Consider the following 16,930-nt stretch of genomic DNA (forward strand, 5'->3'; position numbering starts at 1 on the left):
AAAGTTATTTATGCAATCGAGAAATTCAAGAAAATCGTACGGGTGGTGGTGGTGAGGGAAGCAGAGAGCGCGGCCGCTTCGGCCTGCTCGAAATTGAATCGGCGAATTTCTAGAGGTCCAATTTTGATGATTTTTTTTAAATCGATGTCTCGCGATTTAAAAAAAAAACAATTAGCTTATTTTCAAATGCCTATCGATAATAATTATTGGTCTTTCAAGAGTCCGATAATTATTTATCTTTAAACTTCCTTTAATTATCAACTTTATTTTTTTATTGTATCAAAAGTAAGTGCATAAACTTATATGCTGTTTATCAAATATCAAAAACAAATTTAAATAAATTAAATATTCTAAAATTGTTTAAACAACAATTATTTTCAAAATATGTCGAAAATTAGTAATATAATGAGTTAATTTCTCATTTGCTTATATTTTAAACAATAAATAATATTTGAATTATACTTTAATTAATTTTAATTAATTGCATTAATAAATCAGGAATTAAAAAATGTACACACACTTTTGTTTTAAATTTATGAATCTATATTATATTTATTTATATGTAAAAAAATATATATTAAGAATTTAATCGAACTTTTTTCTTTTCGTTTTCTTCTTCGATATTACAGGTATTCATCAACTTCTTCATCCTCAAACTCAAAATAATTATTAATTTCCGCGTTGTCTAACACCTCATTCTCGCACTCTACTTCTGCTTCTACTTCCACTTCTTCGATCGAATCGATTTCGTCATCGATTTCTGTGAAATTTTGAACATTTTTGCACATTTGCCCTTCCACGTTATCCACGTTTTGAAGCGACGAGGAAAAAATGTAATAAAATTTGCAGGGTCGTATTTAAAAAAATGAAGTTGATGATAGTCCCGGAGAGAAGAAACGTTACATTTAAAAATTGATTATGCCATTCGATAGAGGGCAAAAGTTGCCATGAGAAAGTGTTCATCTTTTTTCAATATCACCTCAAACAAGGCTGAAATGAACCAAAAACGGATTTCCAATATTTCGTTTTTTTTCAAATACTTCGAAAACTAGTCATATTAGCCTTGATTTTTTAGACGCACAATGTTAGTCCTCTTAAGCTACTTCGTATCTCTTACCGTTTCCGAGACCCCTGTAGTGAGAAGCAAATTTGTAACAGACTGTATATTTATATTCAACCGTTTTTGACACCATTAAAGTAACTGTATAAAAATGTTAATATTCTCATGTGTAGACAATGATTTAATAAAGACGGCCATGATTACGTCCTTCCATTTTCGCCATTTAATCACATCACGCCCTGTACATCCTTACATGCTCCTACATCGCTAGATAAATGCTCGCAAAACAACAATTAATAATCTCAATGATCCAACGCGTCCCCCAACCCCCTTCCCGAGGAACGAATTTGCATCGCGATCTAGCCACCGAGCCGAGCGCACGCGCGCTACCGAGGGCGCTAAAATTTAGATATATATAAGGGTTGGGGAAAATGGTGTTATTCATCATTCGTGGTGGGTTCCATCAACAGGTTTTAAAGTTTCCATCACGATCGGTAAGTTTTTCCCACGATGTAAATGTAAAGAGTTAAATTGTCGGGTGTTCAAGTGACTGCTCTAGGGCCCCTGGGTGTGCGTAATGCAATTTTTGAGTCGAGAGGACGCGAAATTCGTTTGTAATTTCCGTTTGTGGATGCGTGAGTGAAGGAATTAGTTTGATGTAATTTATGTATCTTTGTTTAGCGGTGGAACACTGCGTCAGTAATGGGTTTTATTATACGCAGGGGGTAGTTTTTTTTTATGCACTTAGCACATACTCTTGCTTCGCTTTTTATTCTGCTCTAACACTGTAACGCACTTTTTTAATTAAGTCTCGAGTAGGGACAAGGAGGTGTTTTTAACAGTTAGATGTAATGTTAATTTTTGGGCAAATAATTATTTCCTTCATTCATACGATAATATTTGTCGCAATAGTGTTTTTAAAAAATTGGGTACCTAAAGAACATTAAACAACCTTTTAAAAAATTTTCTTGGTCCAACGGCAATTTGCAATAATTAATCTATAATTTTTATAATAAAAAAAGCAGATAACCTAACCCTTTCCGAAAAAAAAAAACATTTGGGGCAACCCCCAACAATTTAAATCTACCAATTTTGTAAGATAAAATAAAAATAGTAATATAAAAGAAAATACTATGGTAATAAGCATAGAAAACTATGAAAAATCTCTTACTATTTTGGTTAGTAGCTCTGCAAAATTCTGTAATGTTTGATTTTATTTTCGTAATTTCTAAACGATTTGAAATAAAAACTTGAAATTTCCAGGTGTTGTGCAAGTTGAATAGGGACATAATTTAGTGGTATTGCTAATAAAATGAAAAATCAGCGGTGTCATTTTTATAAATAAGAAATTATAAATAGGGTTTTTTTAAATCACATTGTATAATTAACAACAGTATTTTATCTACAAATGAAACATCTTGTAAATTTTTATAGGGAGATATCGTTTTCGAGATAATTACAGTTTTCGACATCTCTGCAGTAAAATCCCAAACAGTGCAATTAGTAGGCTTTGTATATTGAATGACAAATTGTTTTAAATAAATGATAAGTAAGCCATTTTTGTATTTTTGTAATTTTTCTGTTCAAAACATGGGTTAAAAAACATTTCCCTCAGTTAGACCCAAACACAAGTTGGTTGAAAGTATGTAGATTCATTCATAATTTTTAACCTAGGTTTAAAGTAGAAACTGCAAAAGCATCTTATTCGAAACAATTTGTCATCAATATGCAAAGCCTGCTAATTAATTTGTACACTAATGTCTTGGTTTTAGTGCTGGGATATCGAAAATTGCAATTATTTCGCAAATTGTAGCTCATAACGAAAAAATTTCTAAAAGGTTGTAGATAAATAGATTATTTCAAAAATTTGTACAATGTGGTTAAAGAAAATCTGACATGAGTTTTTCCTGGAAACCTTTTTTTTTCTATTCATTTCGAGCTTAAATGTTTTAGTAACTAGGTACAATCTACGACCAACAATAAATGTAGTAAACAAAACAAGCTATGACAAAACATTAACAAAATAATTTCTTTGAATATACAGGGTGTATCTAAATAATACCGAAAAATGTAGGGAGCGATTTTCTGACGAAAATTAATAGTGGTCTTTGGTATAAAAATTTTTGAAAAAACTCCCCTGAAAAGTTACGCCTCTCCAAAAATTAAAAAAAAATGCTTTATCGAGCTAAAGAAACCAAACTTGGTGAACATTACCTGTCAAAAAAACTACACTTTTTGAAATTTTTTCTGCCCTGAAGTATTTCGTGTTAAACAGCTCATCTTTTTAAAAATGCATTGTAATACATTTATTTATTTTTTTTCAGAAATCTTTAACTTTTCGAAAACATTTGTAGAGATCAAAAAGTTAGTAAATGAATGGGGCTTTTTAGACATAATTTTTTAAAGGAAAAAAAATGTCATAGGGGTTGATTATTTCAACCCCTTACAAAAGTACTTCAGGGTTGAAAAAGTTTCAAAAAGTGTAGTTTTTTTGACAGATAATGTTCACCAAGTTTGGTTTCTTTAGCTTGATATACATGGAAGATAAAAAAGAAAAACAATTTTTTCTTGAAATTCTAGGAGGGGCGTAACTTTTCAAGGGAGAGTTTTTTCAAAAAATTTTATAATTACATTTTTTCGGTGTTATTTAGATACACCCTGTATGTGTAAATAATTAAAATATGTAACACCTTTTTGAGTTTGTACCATTATTATTATGACTAAAATCACCCTCCAAATTTTTTCCTTTTTTTACCCTATATACTAGTACTTAATAAACTTAAGTCAAAGCGCCTGATTCTGAAAATTGAGAGCCTTTTATTTAAAACAAAATTATTAATTATCGTCGACTTAAACACCCCATTCAAAACTCAAAATATTATCATTTCCCGCCGCTTTAATTGTTTTTACGAATTAATATTCATTGCTTACCTAGCAAATTCCTTTCACTGAGGTATCACTTTTTAGAATGACAACAAAAATGGCCATTTCTTCCATTGGGCGGACTCGAATTACAATTTTTAACCCACTCGGGGAAAGAAAAGTCTCATAAATGTCGGAAATTAATTAATTTTATTATGCCGAAGCATAAGTTCGCGATGATAACTTTGTTCTAGCGATAGAGTTGTCGAGCGTTACGATGTGCTTCCTGAATTTAAATGAATTACAATGTTTTTTAATTAATAAAGTGCTGTGTTTGATACCGACCGGCATACATTTTAAAAGAAACATTTTACAGTTAACAATTATCTAAATATAAATTTTATCTATTATGTTGCTAAAAAGCCATTCATATTCATCAAAGACAAGAACCAAATAGAAAACGTGTTTAATTGAATTTTTTGAATTGTTATTTGCTTAGTTGTTTATTTAAAATATCGCTTGATCTAACTTTTTTTATGGAAATAAACACGTATAACAAAATATCTTATGTGTTACATTTAATATAAATATGCTTTGTTATAGATAGACGCTGTAAATACTCCCAAAGGGAGTTTACTGTTTCTTGGAAAAATGACAGGTCGATATTGTTATTAAATTTATATACAAAACGGCGAGATCAATATCAGAATAGAAATAGAATGATCTTTTCACTGTAAACACTGCTTTTTCTTACATCTTTCACAAAAAGTAAGTTTTATTCTAAAATTATTGACTATGATACTAACTAAAAAGATTATGTCCTGCAAACTAAGAAAAATATTAGAGTCCTATATTTGACTCGAACTGAGGATGGTTCCACTTGACGAAACGTCGTAATAGAAATATTTCGCTGATGTTTTATAGAAGATAAAAAAGTGACGAAAAAAATGCTTAATATATTATTATAAATAGAGACAGAAGAAACAAATAAATTATTATTAGTTTCTGGTAGAGACAAATAGACCAACATCGTCCCTTAGATAGTAATGGGACTCGACTACATTTAGTATCTTTTAAATTTTCAAGTTTTTGTTTTGAATTCATTATGCAATTTAACAAAATGAATATTGGCAGTTATTTTCCAATACAGTTTCGTCCTATAGACCGCTATCTGAAAGAAAAATCTAACAACTAACTGACATTTCAAGAAACAGTGTTGCCAACTTAGTTTGCTGTCTAAATAAAATTGCAAACTGTTTTAAATTATACATACAATCATTAAAATGCAAAAAAATGTCCTATAGATTTTTTTATTGACTAGAGAAATGATCATACCATTTTAATAAAAAAATTAAACAATTTACTGTTAAAGAAAACATTTTTCAAAAAATACTTTGTTCCAAATCAGAAACGTTAATATTACCATGAAAAACGCATTTAACATTTTGAGACATCTCTGTAAGGCTTTAGAATTTCGTTCATTACTAACAATTACTGTTTAAAATTTGAAAAAATCGCCACTTTGTAAGAAAAATATTTACTTTTTTCAGTTTTTTTTGGACAAAACGATGAAGAAACATATTACTAAAAAGATTTGTGTAATCTATGCATTATTTTACGTCTATCTGTGCTAAGAAAAGTCTAACGTTAAAACACAGGCTACTACAGGATCTTTTTTGAGGTGGATGTGAGAGGGGGTATTTTATCTGAATTTTTTACTTATATCTTGAATCCTTTGTATTTTGGAAGAATATTGAAGAGGAAAAAAAGTTTTAGAATTGAATTTTGTACAATGCACTGTAAGTTAAAAATGTTTAAATTTGTTGCAAAATAGCAATAATTGACGAAAAAAAGGCAAAAGAAAGTTTTTTGGATATTTTTTTTTAAATAATTTAATTGTTCCGAGAGCATTCTAATTTTGGTAAAAAAACTTTATAGTACAATAAAACAACACACCAAATTTCATTAAAATCGGTTCCATAGTTTTCGCAAAATAATTTTTTGAAAAAAGCCTCAAATAAACCATCGATATACTTGGAAAATTTTTTCACAGAAAAGACCGCTCAACTTTTCAAATGGTTTTTGAAAAATTGAAATCGGTTGATTAAAGCGGTCACAGAAAATTTTTAAAGTTAACACTCTTTTTTATTTTTAAACAATTAGATTACATTTATCAATTTGCAATTTAGTTTTATTCAAAAATTATAATTTGTTCTTAATTTTATCTGTATTTAACAAAAAAATTAATTTCCAAATAAAAAATTTTTTTTAATTTGTTTAAACAAAAATTATTTAAATATTTGTAATTATTACTAAATTACTGTGGCCGTCCTAATCAACTAAATTCAATTTTTCAAAAACCATTTGAAAGGTTGAGCGGTCTTTTCTATGTGAAAAAAATTTCAAGTATCTACAGGGTCGGAAAGTCCCCATGGTTCATCGGCCGTTACGTGAGAGCGATAAAGTAAGTCATAGAAATCCGTGCGATAGAGAAAGATGGCTATAATGAAGGCGTCTAATAGTCACCGCCCATTTCGCCCTTCCACAAATAAGAAGCGTATCTTATTTATCGCACTGATTTCTATGACTTTCTTTATCGCTCTCATATAACGGCCGATGAACCATGGGGACTTTCCGACCCTGTAGATGCTTTGTTAGCTGTGCAACATTTTGAAAATTAGAAGAAACAAAAAATTATTTCACGAAAACTATATAACCGATTTTAATGAAATTTGGTGTGTTGTTCTATTATACCATAAAGTTTTTTTTGCAAAATTAGAATGTCCTCGGAGCAATTAAAACATTTTAAAAAAATTATCAAACAGATAAAACAGGTATTTTTTTAAATTTTTTAAACAGTTCTGCAATTTTGAAAATGTTCCGTACCTCGCCTAGATCTAGGGATCTACACTTTTATTATGTGAGTTGTACTGAAGGTATTCTACCAAAAATTAGCTTGCCCCTCTTACATCCAAGAAGAAGGATATTTCGACAGATCCGCCTTGGTCTACAAGTCGACTTTTTTGATGTCGAGGGGTCAGATTTCGATTTTAAGACCAACTACACACTTGGCCAACTCCGGCGCCGTAACGACATCACATCCTCGTCGAATGTATGTGACGGGCTTTAGACTGTCCCTCAAAAATTTCTCTCTGAACGTAAATAGAATATTATATTTACAATTAAAAACTGACATTTTCGTATTTCGTTAAAAAATTAACAGCGTTTATTTTACACGTTTACTATAATCCTTGCATTCGCATAAAGTTGAAAAGGTTTTCGTGACGTACGATTCCATCAAGAACTTGCAGTAATCAAGTACACATGCCTCGGCTACCCGTTGACAAATCCCATTGAAATTCACGTAACTCGCTCGACATCGCCCAAGTTTACGCAGCAAGGAAGACAGAACCTTTGAATTCTTACTTTTCTTCATAAATCACGGCCTTTCAACCAGGCGCTCCTAAGGACGTTTAAGACCTTTCTATTATGCGGATCTAGGGATAAAATGTCTCTATTCACAACCAATACTGTTCGTTTAGCGAAATATAAAGTTCCGTACGTGATCCGGCAACTTGTTTCGCATTGTCGCTGATAAATGACGCAGAATCCAGATAAGGACGGGCGATGCACTGAATACGGATGCTTAAGGGGCTAATTAATCATTATTTAAAGGGGGGTTTGTCAAATTTTCGAGGGTACTTTTTATTCCGGCCAGGATATTTTAAGCCTGATTCGAGGAGCTTATCTCGTCCTTTGTCTAAAACTCGCGGCGAGGATTATCTGCCGATCTTAAATAATTGGAAATTTAATTACATACAGATTTCAAGGCGGCTACTAAAAAAATTGATAACGAAAATAATTTGAAATAGAGTTTTTGTAGTAGTCCATCTGAAAATGATAAATGCCTTCCGTCATTATCAGGGCGGGCCTAGGGGTTCTGATGACGCCCCACAGAGCCTAGCCCGAGAGGAAGTGTAATGTAAGTCCGTAACTGGCGACGACCAGGCACATAGTATATATGTATAGCTGAATACTTTTTGTTTTAATAGCACAAATATAAGCATTTTTATTTTTCTTTAAATAGAAAAAAATAGGATTTATTAACGCTAATGTAGTCGTATGTCAAATGTGCCCCGCCTTAAGAAGCAGACGCGAAAGAGAACAAGCTTATACATACAGGGTGATTCACACAAATGATTCACACAAATGACGATTTTTAAAGAAAACAATGAGGCGCCACTGATTTTTCTTAATATAAAAATTATTTTTGTTTAATTTGAAAGAGAAAAGGTAACTCGACTGTTTTTCTTATGACTCACCGTTGTCGAGTAAGAAAAAAAGAAAACTTTCTGCATAATGATGCGATGCCTTCGTAGCGTTTTGCCCACGTTCCCCGTAAATTAACAACATATCAACTTGGTTTGGTTCTAACACGGTTGGTTTAATCACTAACACAACAACATTAAATTTAATAACATTACATTGTTTTTATGCACAATTACTGCAGACTACAATCAAGCAAATTAAGAACAAATTATGAGGTTGACGTAGGTAGGCATTGCTTCAAATAATTTGTATTCGTCTCTTGAAAACTAGCTTCACACAAAGTTACAGAGCGTCTAATTTTTATTGAAAACATCTAATTTATACGCAGATGTATGATTATAGTTTTTTTACTGATAGTTTACACAATCGAAAAAGTAATAATAATTGATTGGATTTACTCAAAATTCGAACAAAAAACGGTTCATATTATTAATCGCAGTAGCAGAATACCTTCTAAAGTCGAAAAAAACATTGCATTGAACCTTAAGCATCAGGGGGAATTCCACCAATTCAACACCCCCGATTTTAACGCTTTAGCCATCGACCTTCTAGCTCTAGAGAAATAATAGTTGCAACTTTTGTGAAATGTACTTCATTGTGACTACCGCGCACTAAGAGTAGAATTGATTTGGAGCTTTTGCAAATAGTAATTAAATTATTATTTACTACAAAACAATAATTACAACTTTTGTTACCTGTACACTAAGAGTTGATTTAAAGCATTTTGTATCAAAGTAACGCATAAGGTCCCAAATCGAATGTACATATAAACCTTAAACTAAAAACTCTTGTGTAAATTAGACAGTTTTTTTTTAAGAAATTTACCGAGCTAAGGAAATGTTAAAACTAAATTTAAAATGTTACACATTTGACCGTTGCCACCGCAATAAACACAGGCCTTCATTCCCTTCTTAAAATTTATAAGGGTCAAAAATACTAAGATGTTTTGCTACACCCATACCTTCAATGTAATATTCGTTTGTTCGTAACATTCACCCAAACAAGGCTTGTATAAAATGTACAACGTGAATTTTTAACTTTTGCAAGTCGATAAACCGAGTCTAAGGCCATCTGTAGACCGTTTGAATACAAATGGCAGCTTTACACGACATTGTTTTGGTAGAAAGGTTTAAAAACGTTGAAATTGTTTTTAATAAATATTTATTTAGGTAGTTCAAGAGCTAAAATAATTTTCTCCGATTCATTTCTAGTATAAAGTGCCACTTCAACTGTTAAAGCATCATTTTACATCTTAAAATATACATGTCAGTTAAAAGAGTTATTTTAAGAATAACATAGGCTAGTCTAACCTCACGACTACGCCACTTTAGATCTTAAAATAACCCTTTAGTTGATAGAAACAAGCAGGCCAATTTAATTTTAAATTTTAGCTCCTGAAGGGCCATTTTAGCTCTTGAAATGTCACTTTGATAAAAAAACTAAAATAAAACAAAATTGCCACTTTAGCTCAAAAGGAATCGCTTTAGTTCCTAAAAATATTAGCTTTTAAAATATCGTAAAGTAACTTTTAAAATAATACAGCCCAGCTTAATGAAATAAAATGACACTTTAGCTCCTAAATAATCGTTTTAGCTGCTAAACCGCCACTTTAGCTCTAAAAATACCACCTTAAGCTTTTAAACTTGTATATAGCTTAGCCTATTCAAACAAACATGGCACTTTAGCTCCTACAGAATCACTTTAGCTCTCGAAACATCACTTTCGTTCCTAAAATACTACTTCGTTTTAGCTGCTAAACCGCCACTTTAGCTCTAAAAATACCGCTTTAAGCTTTTAAAATTGTATATAGCTTAGCATATTCAAACAAACATGGCACTTTAGCTCCTACAGAATCACTTTAGCTCTCGAAACATCACTTTAGTTCCTAAAATACCACTTTAGCTCCTTGTAAAATAAAAAATACGTGATTTATTTTTTATTTTTATTACATTAAATATCACATTCCGTCGGCCAGCATTATGTTTTATGTATGTGTGCTGATTCCCGTCGACAGGTATCCCTATAAAACGCACTCAGGTGTGTCCTAAAGCCAATCCAACCGAGCTAATTATCAAATGCGTCTAAAATACAGGATATTAGCCGTACCCCTCGCAGGGTGAATTAAAATCGATATTTCTTTATACACATGTGTAGACATAGGAGTTATTACCCGTGACGGACTCGAGTGCGGCGGCCAACGGAGTGGCTTACAGAAATTTTCGTTTCGTGTGGCGGTTTCGTGGTGCATAGGTACAGCTGCGGACAATAAAGAGGTGCAAATAGCATCGTGCGTTGTAAACAACGGCTGTTTTTACTAGTTGTCATGTTTATTTAAAAGTATGTACTCTGTTTTCAGTCCAACCAAATTTAAAACGGCTTATAATAAACCTAAAAAAATAAATGCGTGAGCAGGGGAGGCGGAGGGTTGATTTGGGGGGGTTGAAAAGTTATGAAAAATTGTATCATTGGAATTTCTGGCGAAAGTTGACGTCAAACTAAAAAGTATCCAATACAAAAGTTGTAGATCATGCGAAAATCTACAACTTTTGTAGAGGTCACTTTTTAACATAACCTCAAAATTTCCGAGAAAAATGCGAAGAACAGGTTTTTTTTTCGGATTTTTTGTTTTTTATTTCTCATTTCCGCAAAAATAATTTAATTTTGACGAAACTTAGTGAAAGTATACCTTTCTCTGTCTTAAATAACCTCAAATTTTTTTAGATAAAAAAATCAAGAAGTTTCTGAGATATTCATTTTTTTCGGCCTGAAGCACTTTTTTTTCAAAGGTAAATTCTACTTAAAAAAATCATCGTACGGAGTTCTGCCGGTAATCAATTTTATCGTTTTGACATATACTTTTTGGTGAAATAAAAAATCTTTAATAACAGTTCAAAAACATGCTCAAAAATGCAAAAAAAAATAGAAAATGACTTGCAACAATGAATTTTTCAGTTATTGTTGATAATTTGTTTAAATTAAAAAACATTCAAATACTGATTACATCATTCAATTCTACGGGAAAAAAATAAAAAAAAACTGTGTCCCATTGTTTGACCCAAAACTTTATTTTTGTACAGTATTGCTATAAACATCTAAGTCGAATTACAAATGCACAAATGATAAATTATCTCTGAATGATTTTGATTTGAGATTTCAGCAATACAAAGTATTAACTGCAAACTCTACTGTTGACGCGAAATCCGAAAACCCGAAATTTTGCAAAATCGTTTTATTTTTTTTCTGGCTTTATTTGAAAACGAATTTCGCTGCTATTTTTATGACAAAATCTAGTCATTTTTAATTCTGTATTAGATGATATTATTATTGTAATCGCTTAAAAAGGTTTACAGCTATCATTAAAAATGTTTCCTGAGTACGGCTCTGAACGCTTTCAAAATACCTGTATCTATTGGAGGAGAGAGAGAGAGAGAGGAGAGAATAAAAGTCGATGCAGCACAAAATGTCCAACAATTTTTTTTAATCCATAATTTAAAAAGTTGTACCTAATAAAAAAATAATACGAATTTATGAAATATTTTATTATTTATAATTAGTATTGCTAACAGTAGTAAAACATTTTTGGATATTTTGTGCGGTATTGACTTTTATACTGTTATGACTTCATCCAATAGATATTTTGAAAGCGTTCAGAGCCGTACTCAGGAAAAAGTTTAAATTGTAGCTAAAACAAGCTAAAAACTTTTTAAGCGATTACAATAGTAATATCCTCTAATTCAGAATTAAAAATGACTTTAGATTTTGTCATAAAAATATCAGCGACGTATTTAAAAAAATTAACCCGATGGTGGCCCCTCGAAAACGAAACGTCAGATTGCAAAAATGTTGACGCCATTGTATAGAGTGAACAAAGTGGCATTGTAAATATGTAATTTATTTTAAAATTCCTCTTCAAATAAGTCGGAAAAAATTAAACAATTTTGCAAAATTTCGGGTTTTTCCGGGTATCTCCGGAATGACCCGGAATTTTAAAACTTTCTAAACAGCATATTGTTAGGTATAAAAAAACAACTTTTTTCTAATCTGAGCCATCCCGTATCTCTTACCGTTTCCTAGATCCTAATGCTATCCCATCCTTATCTTGGACACACTGTATATCTATGAATTCATCAAACTTTAAAAAAAATAAGTACACTAATCAATCCTACGGAAAAAACTATTATTTATTTTATTTATTCACTATTCGACTTATGTTCATAGCAATACTGTACAAAAATAGTTTTGGTTCAAACAATGACAGTTTTTTTTGTATTTTTTCCGTACAATTGAATGGTGTAATCAGTTTTTGATTTTTTTAAATTTAAACAAATTACCAACAATTACTGAAAAATTCATTGCTGCAAGCCATTTTTTACTTTTTTGCATTTTTGAGCATGTTTTTGAACTGTGATTACAGATTTTTTTATTTCACTAAAAAGTATATGTCAAAACGAAAAAAATGATTACCGGCAGAACTCTGTACGATGATTTTTTTAAGTAGAATTTTTCTTTGAAAAAAGTGTTTCAGGCCGAAAAAAATGAATATCTCAGAAACTTCTTGATTTTTTAATCTAAAAATATTTTAGGTTATTTAAGACCGAGGAAGGTATACTTTCACCAAGTTTCGTCAAAATTAAATTATTTTTGCGGAAATGAGAGAAAAATCAGAAAAAAAACGTGTTTTTGCATTTTTCTCGGAAATTTTCAGGTTATGTTAAAAAATAACCTCTACAAAAGTTGTAGATTTTTGCATGATCTACAACTTTTGTATTAGATACTTTTTTATTTGACGTCAACTTTCGCCAGAAATCCCAATGATACAATTTTTCATAATTTTTCAACCACCCAAATCAACCCTCCGCCGCCCCTGCTCACGCATTTATTTATTTTTTCTCTTATTATAAGCCCCTTTACCATTTCCACTTATGAAAGTCCAGGTAACAATTTTCTTTTTTTTTTCCCTCTAAATGAGTTATTTTGATCGGTCTATTCAGTTTAAATATAATCACAAATGAGTAAAATGATCAAAATACCCAATATTGAGTGAAAATATACTCAATAATTTCACTCAATGAATTCACTCCGAACCTTCATTGCTTTCACTCACCGATTTTTTTACACTGTATCACAGTGAGAATATTAAGCGAGCAATTCGCGTACCAAAAATACCCGAATACAGCTTTATTAAAGGTACAACCTAAAACAAACACAAAAGAACGCACCCGTTTGATGTCGACTTTTTGTAATCGTCGTATTTAAAAATCCGATAGGTTTTACGTCCGAGGCTGGCGGTTTTTTAAAAGTTCAGGTTACCGCGGTTGGCATTTATCGGGGTTCCCGCTGGAATAGCAGGATCATTGTCGGGAATTATTGCCATAACTGTAAATATCTCCGCAGTATTATCGTCAATAAATTTATATGCGAGCGCAACATTGTATATAGTCCCCGTAAAGTGCCGTATTGACTCTGTATCTATGGATTTAATATCGGCAAATTGGGTAAACAGGGATTTTGCTTTGTATGTGCCATTGCCTGACAAGTGTTTTAGAATCAGGCTTTACTGTTATTGCGTTTTTCGCAACCAAAGCAGAAGTTTAACTATCAAACTTCTGCAGGGTCAAAGTTAATACAAAGAGTTATTCACAGTAACTGCAACAACTATTTTCTTCCAAATTTATATTTTTAGTTAAACAGATTAGAAAATCACCTAATTTTATACATCCTGTATACAGAACTGGTTATAGGGTAATCAGAATTTCAGTGAGGTGCGCTCTTTTTACGTTTAAAGAGATGCACCTACGCTCAATGTTATATTCCCCGACAAAATTTAAAATAGAATTGTGTAAACTTTTCAGGATCTTACAGACGTTCAGTCTTTCAGGAACGCACTTATTTTTAGTCCAACCGATATTCCTTAAGTGATTTTCTCTGTAATAAAAGGTGATTCACTTTTTCCTGCAAACATTTAAATAAACAGGTACAATCAAACCAAATGACTTCTCTGAGGCAATTTAAACATATTTTTCTGGGTAATTTTATGGTGATTTTTTTATTCTTTTGAAGAATCCGATAAATATTTCTATAGACAATGATTAACTGGCATTTTTAAGCACGTACAAAAAGTTCTAACTAGAAAAACAGATGGCTATCTCCCATTTTTGTTGAAATTTAGTCTTCAATCGGAATTGATCCAATTTTATAATATTTCCGAATGGGCCTGTAATCCAGTAATAAAAAAATATTTCCAGCAAAATATTTGCCCCGAAGTTCCGTAGATACCACAATTATGAAATTTGAATTTATATTTTAATTGGACAAAATTCATTTAAATTTCTGTTATTAACAACAACGTTAGCCGTTTCTAAAAAGGCAATTTCTGTTGCTATTTTAATTAACTTTTTTTAGGCGTTCTGACAAAAGAAATTCAATTTATATTTAAATTGACTCGTGTATGGATTTTTTTACGTTCTCCAAAATGTGCGATTACCGAAATTTTAGGTGGACGATAGAAGGATGTGATAGGACTGAATGTGAACTGTCTCACTACATACATTATTTACCTGTGTCAAAATATAGTCCTGTAGAGGTTGAAAAAGTTGCATCGTTCATTATGTTTATAAGACTTGAATTTTGCACAATTTGCACCATAAAATACGAAATAATACACAAAACGAAGTTCCTTAAAGTTAAATTTAGATATTGCACCGACTTTTTTTACGAAAATAATTAATTATTTCCAGAAATATTCGCAGGAGCGTTCAGTCCGTCATCTGAGGATCCCATTCCGATTAATCGCGCAAGTTTGCTAATTTTGTATAGGCAATTTCCTAGATTGATAACGATTTTGTGTCCGCCTTGCCAGTCCGATGAATAATGGAATTGACATCTTTCTAAACGATCAAAATAAAGTATTGTATCAGGTGTACCACCCACAATTTCTGGAATATAAATCGATAATTTATGGGTAAACAAAACGGAAAGTTGACTGACGTACACGTATAGTGTCCTGAACTGAAAGTCTAGCGTGTGTTTGAGGCACATAATTTTTGTAATAGTTTCTTAAAAATATAAATTAGAATGCATTTACGTATCAGATATCAAACCAAAGCTACCAAATGATACCAAAAACATACTTTTTTTGATAGATCTGATAGATAAATTTGCTCTTTCGTACATACAAATTGTAATTCTTCTAAAAAAATATCCTGTGATTATTCTCAATAAAAACAACGAGTTACATACGTGTCTACAGAATATACGTGCTATTGGAAGTAATATAATTTTCCATGGATGGTTAAAAATTAAAACTATTATGAAATATGCAGTGAAATTTAGATCTGACTTGGCGGAAAATTATAAAGTTACACATTTGTCATGCATAAAACATTTGTTCGTGAACACGGATATTACACCGCTAAAATGTGTACAATTTTCCATGAAACGTAAAGTATGTTCATAGTCCAATTAACTAAGCCTTTAAATCGAAATTTTGTCAACTTGGCTGAATTTTTGATATGAGTTAGTTTAAGGTATATTATAACAATAAGTGAGAGTAATTTTTTGTTCAACCCCCGGCCAAGGGTGGAAAAAGATAAAACAAAGGGCTTTTTCAAGATAACTCAAAAAGGGTAAGAGCTAGAAAAAAAAGTTTTTCATGAAAGTTGTAAAGCAGACAATTCTACATAAAAATGGTCTCTTAGCTTTTTCTTGTACTATTAAAATTAACATTGTTAGGGAGGCTAGAAGTTAAGGGAAGATTTCAGAAATTTAATTTTGTTAAATCATTAAAATTAACGATTAAAAATTTGATTTTCTGTTATAACTTTCTTAATAAAAATTAAAAAATATATCTATTTCTCTGTAAAGAAAAGTTACATATTTTAGAGCAGATTGAAAAAAAAATTACAAAATTCAATCATTTTTCTGTTTGTTATGATTTTTTTTAAATTTCAGAAATCTTCCCTTAACTTCTAGCCTCCATAACTCTGTTAATTGTAATAGTACAAGAAAAAGTTAAGAGGCCATTTTTATATAGAATTGTCTGCTTTACAACTTTCATGAAAAACTTTTTTTTCTAGCTCTTACCCTTTTTGAGTTATCTTGAAAAAGCCCTTTGTTTTATCTTTTTCCACCCTTGGCCGGGGGTTGAACAAAAAATTACTCTCACTTATTGTTATAATATACCTTAAACTAACTCATATCAAAAATTCAGCCAAGTTGGCAAAATTTCGATTTAAAGGCTTAGTTAATTGGACTATTCATTAAATTATATAAATTAATGAAACTCATAATTCCAGCACATTAAAAAAAAAGATAATACAAATTGCATCGACTAATATTTCAGCTTTATAATATAAAATATACAAACGAAACGATCGATGTATATTGTAAAAAGGAATTCGTAGAATTACAACAATAAAATTAGCTTACGTAATAGTTAGTCCGATCAAATTAGTCATAAAAATAGTGGTCAAATAACGAAAATTCCGACAGAGCTAAATTTTGGTGGAGACCTTGGGTACACCATTAGAAATAAAGTGTCAAAAGTCCCCACCGATCCCATGTGTGCTAAAAAAGTTATTCGGGGTCAAAAGTCAACATTTGAGGTTCTTTGGATTTTTTTCGAAAACGGTAAGTTTTATCAAAAAAGTAGTTGTGACAAAAATTATAGATCTGAAAATT

General features: G+C 31.1%; 1 protein-coding gene across 2 annotated transcripts in view; it reads left to right on the forward strand.

The window, feature by feature from the left end:
* Window positions 1-1,517: 1,517 nt before the first annotated feature.
* Window positions 1,518-16,930, forward strand: part of LOC108917832 (short neuropeptide F-like) — a 37,221-nt gene continuing 21,808 nt past the window's right edge. For both annotated transcript variants that reach the window (XM_018724594.1, XM_018724595.1), the window contains exon 1: window positions 1,518-1,554. The gene's annotated coding sequence lies outside the window, so the exon portion shown is untranslated. The remainder of the gene's footprint in view (window positions 1,555-16,930) is intronic.

Source organism: Anoplophora glabripennis, unplaced genomic scaffold (assembly GCF_000390285.2).
Source record: "Anoplophora glabripennis isolate ALB-LARVAE unplaced genomic scaffold, Agla_2.0 scaffold17, whole genome shotgun sequence".
Lineage (NCBI taxonomy): Eukaryota > Metazoa > Arthropoda > Insecta > Coleoptera > Cerambycidae > Anoplophora > Anoplophora glabripennis.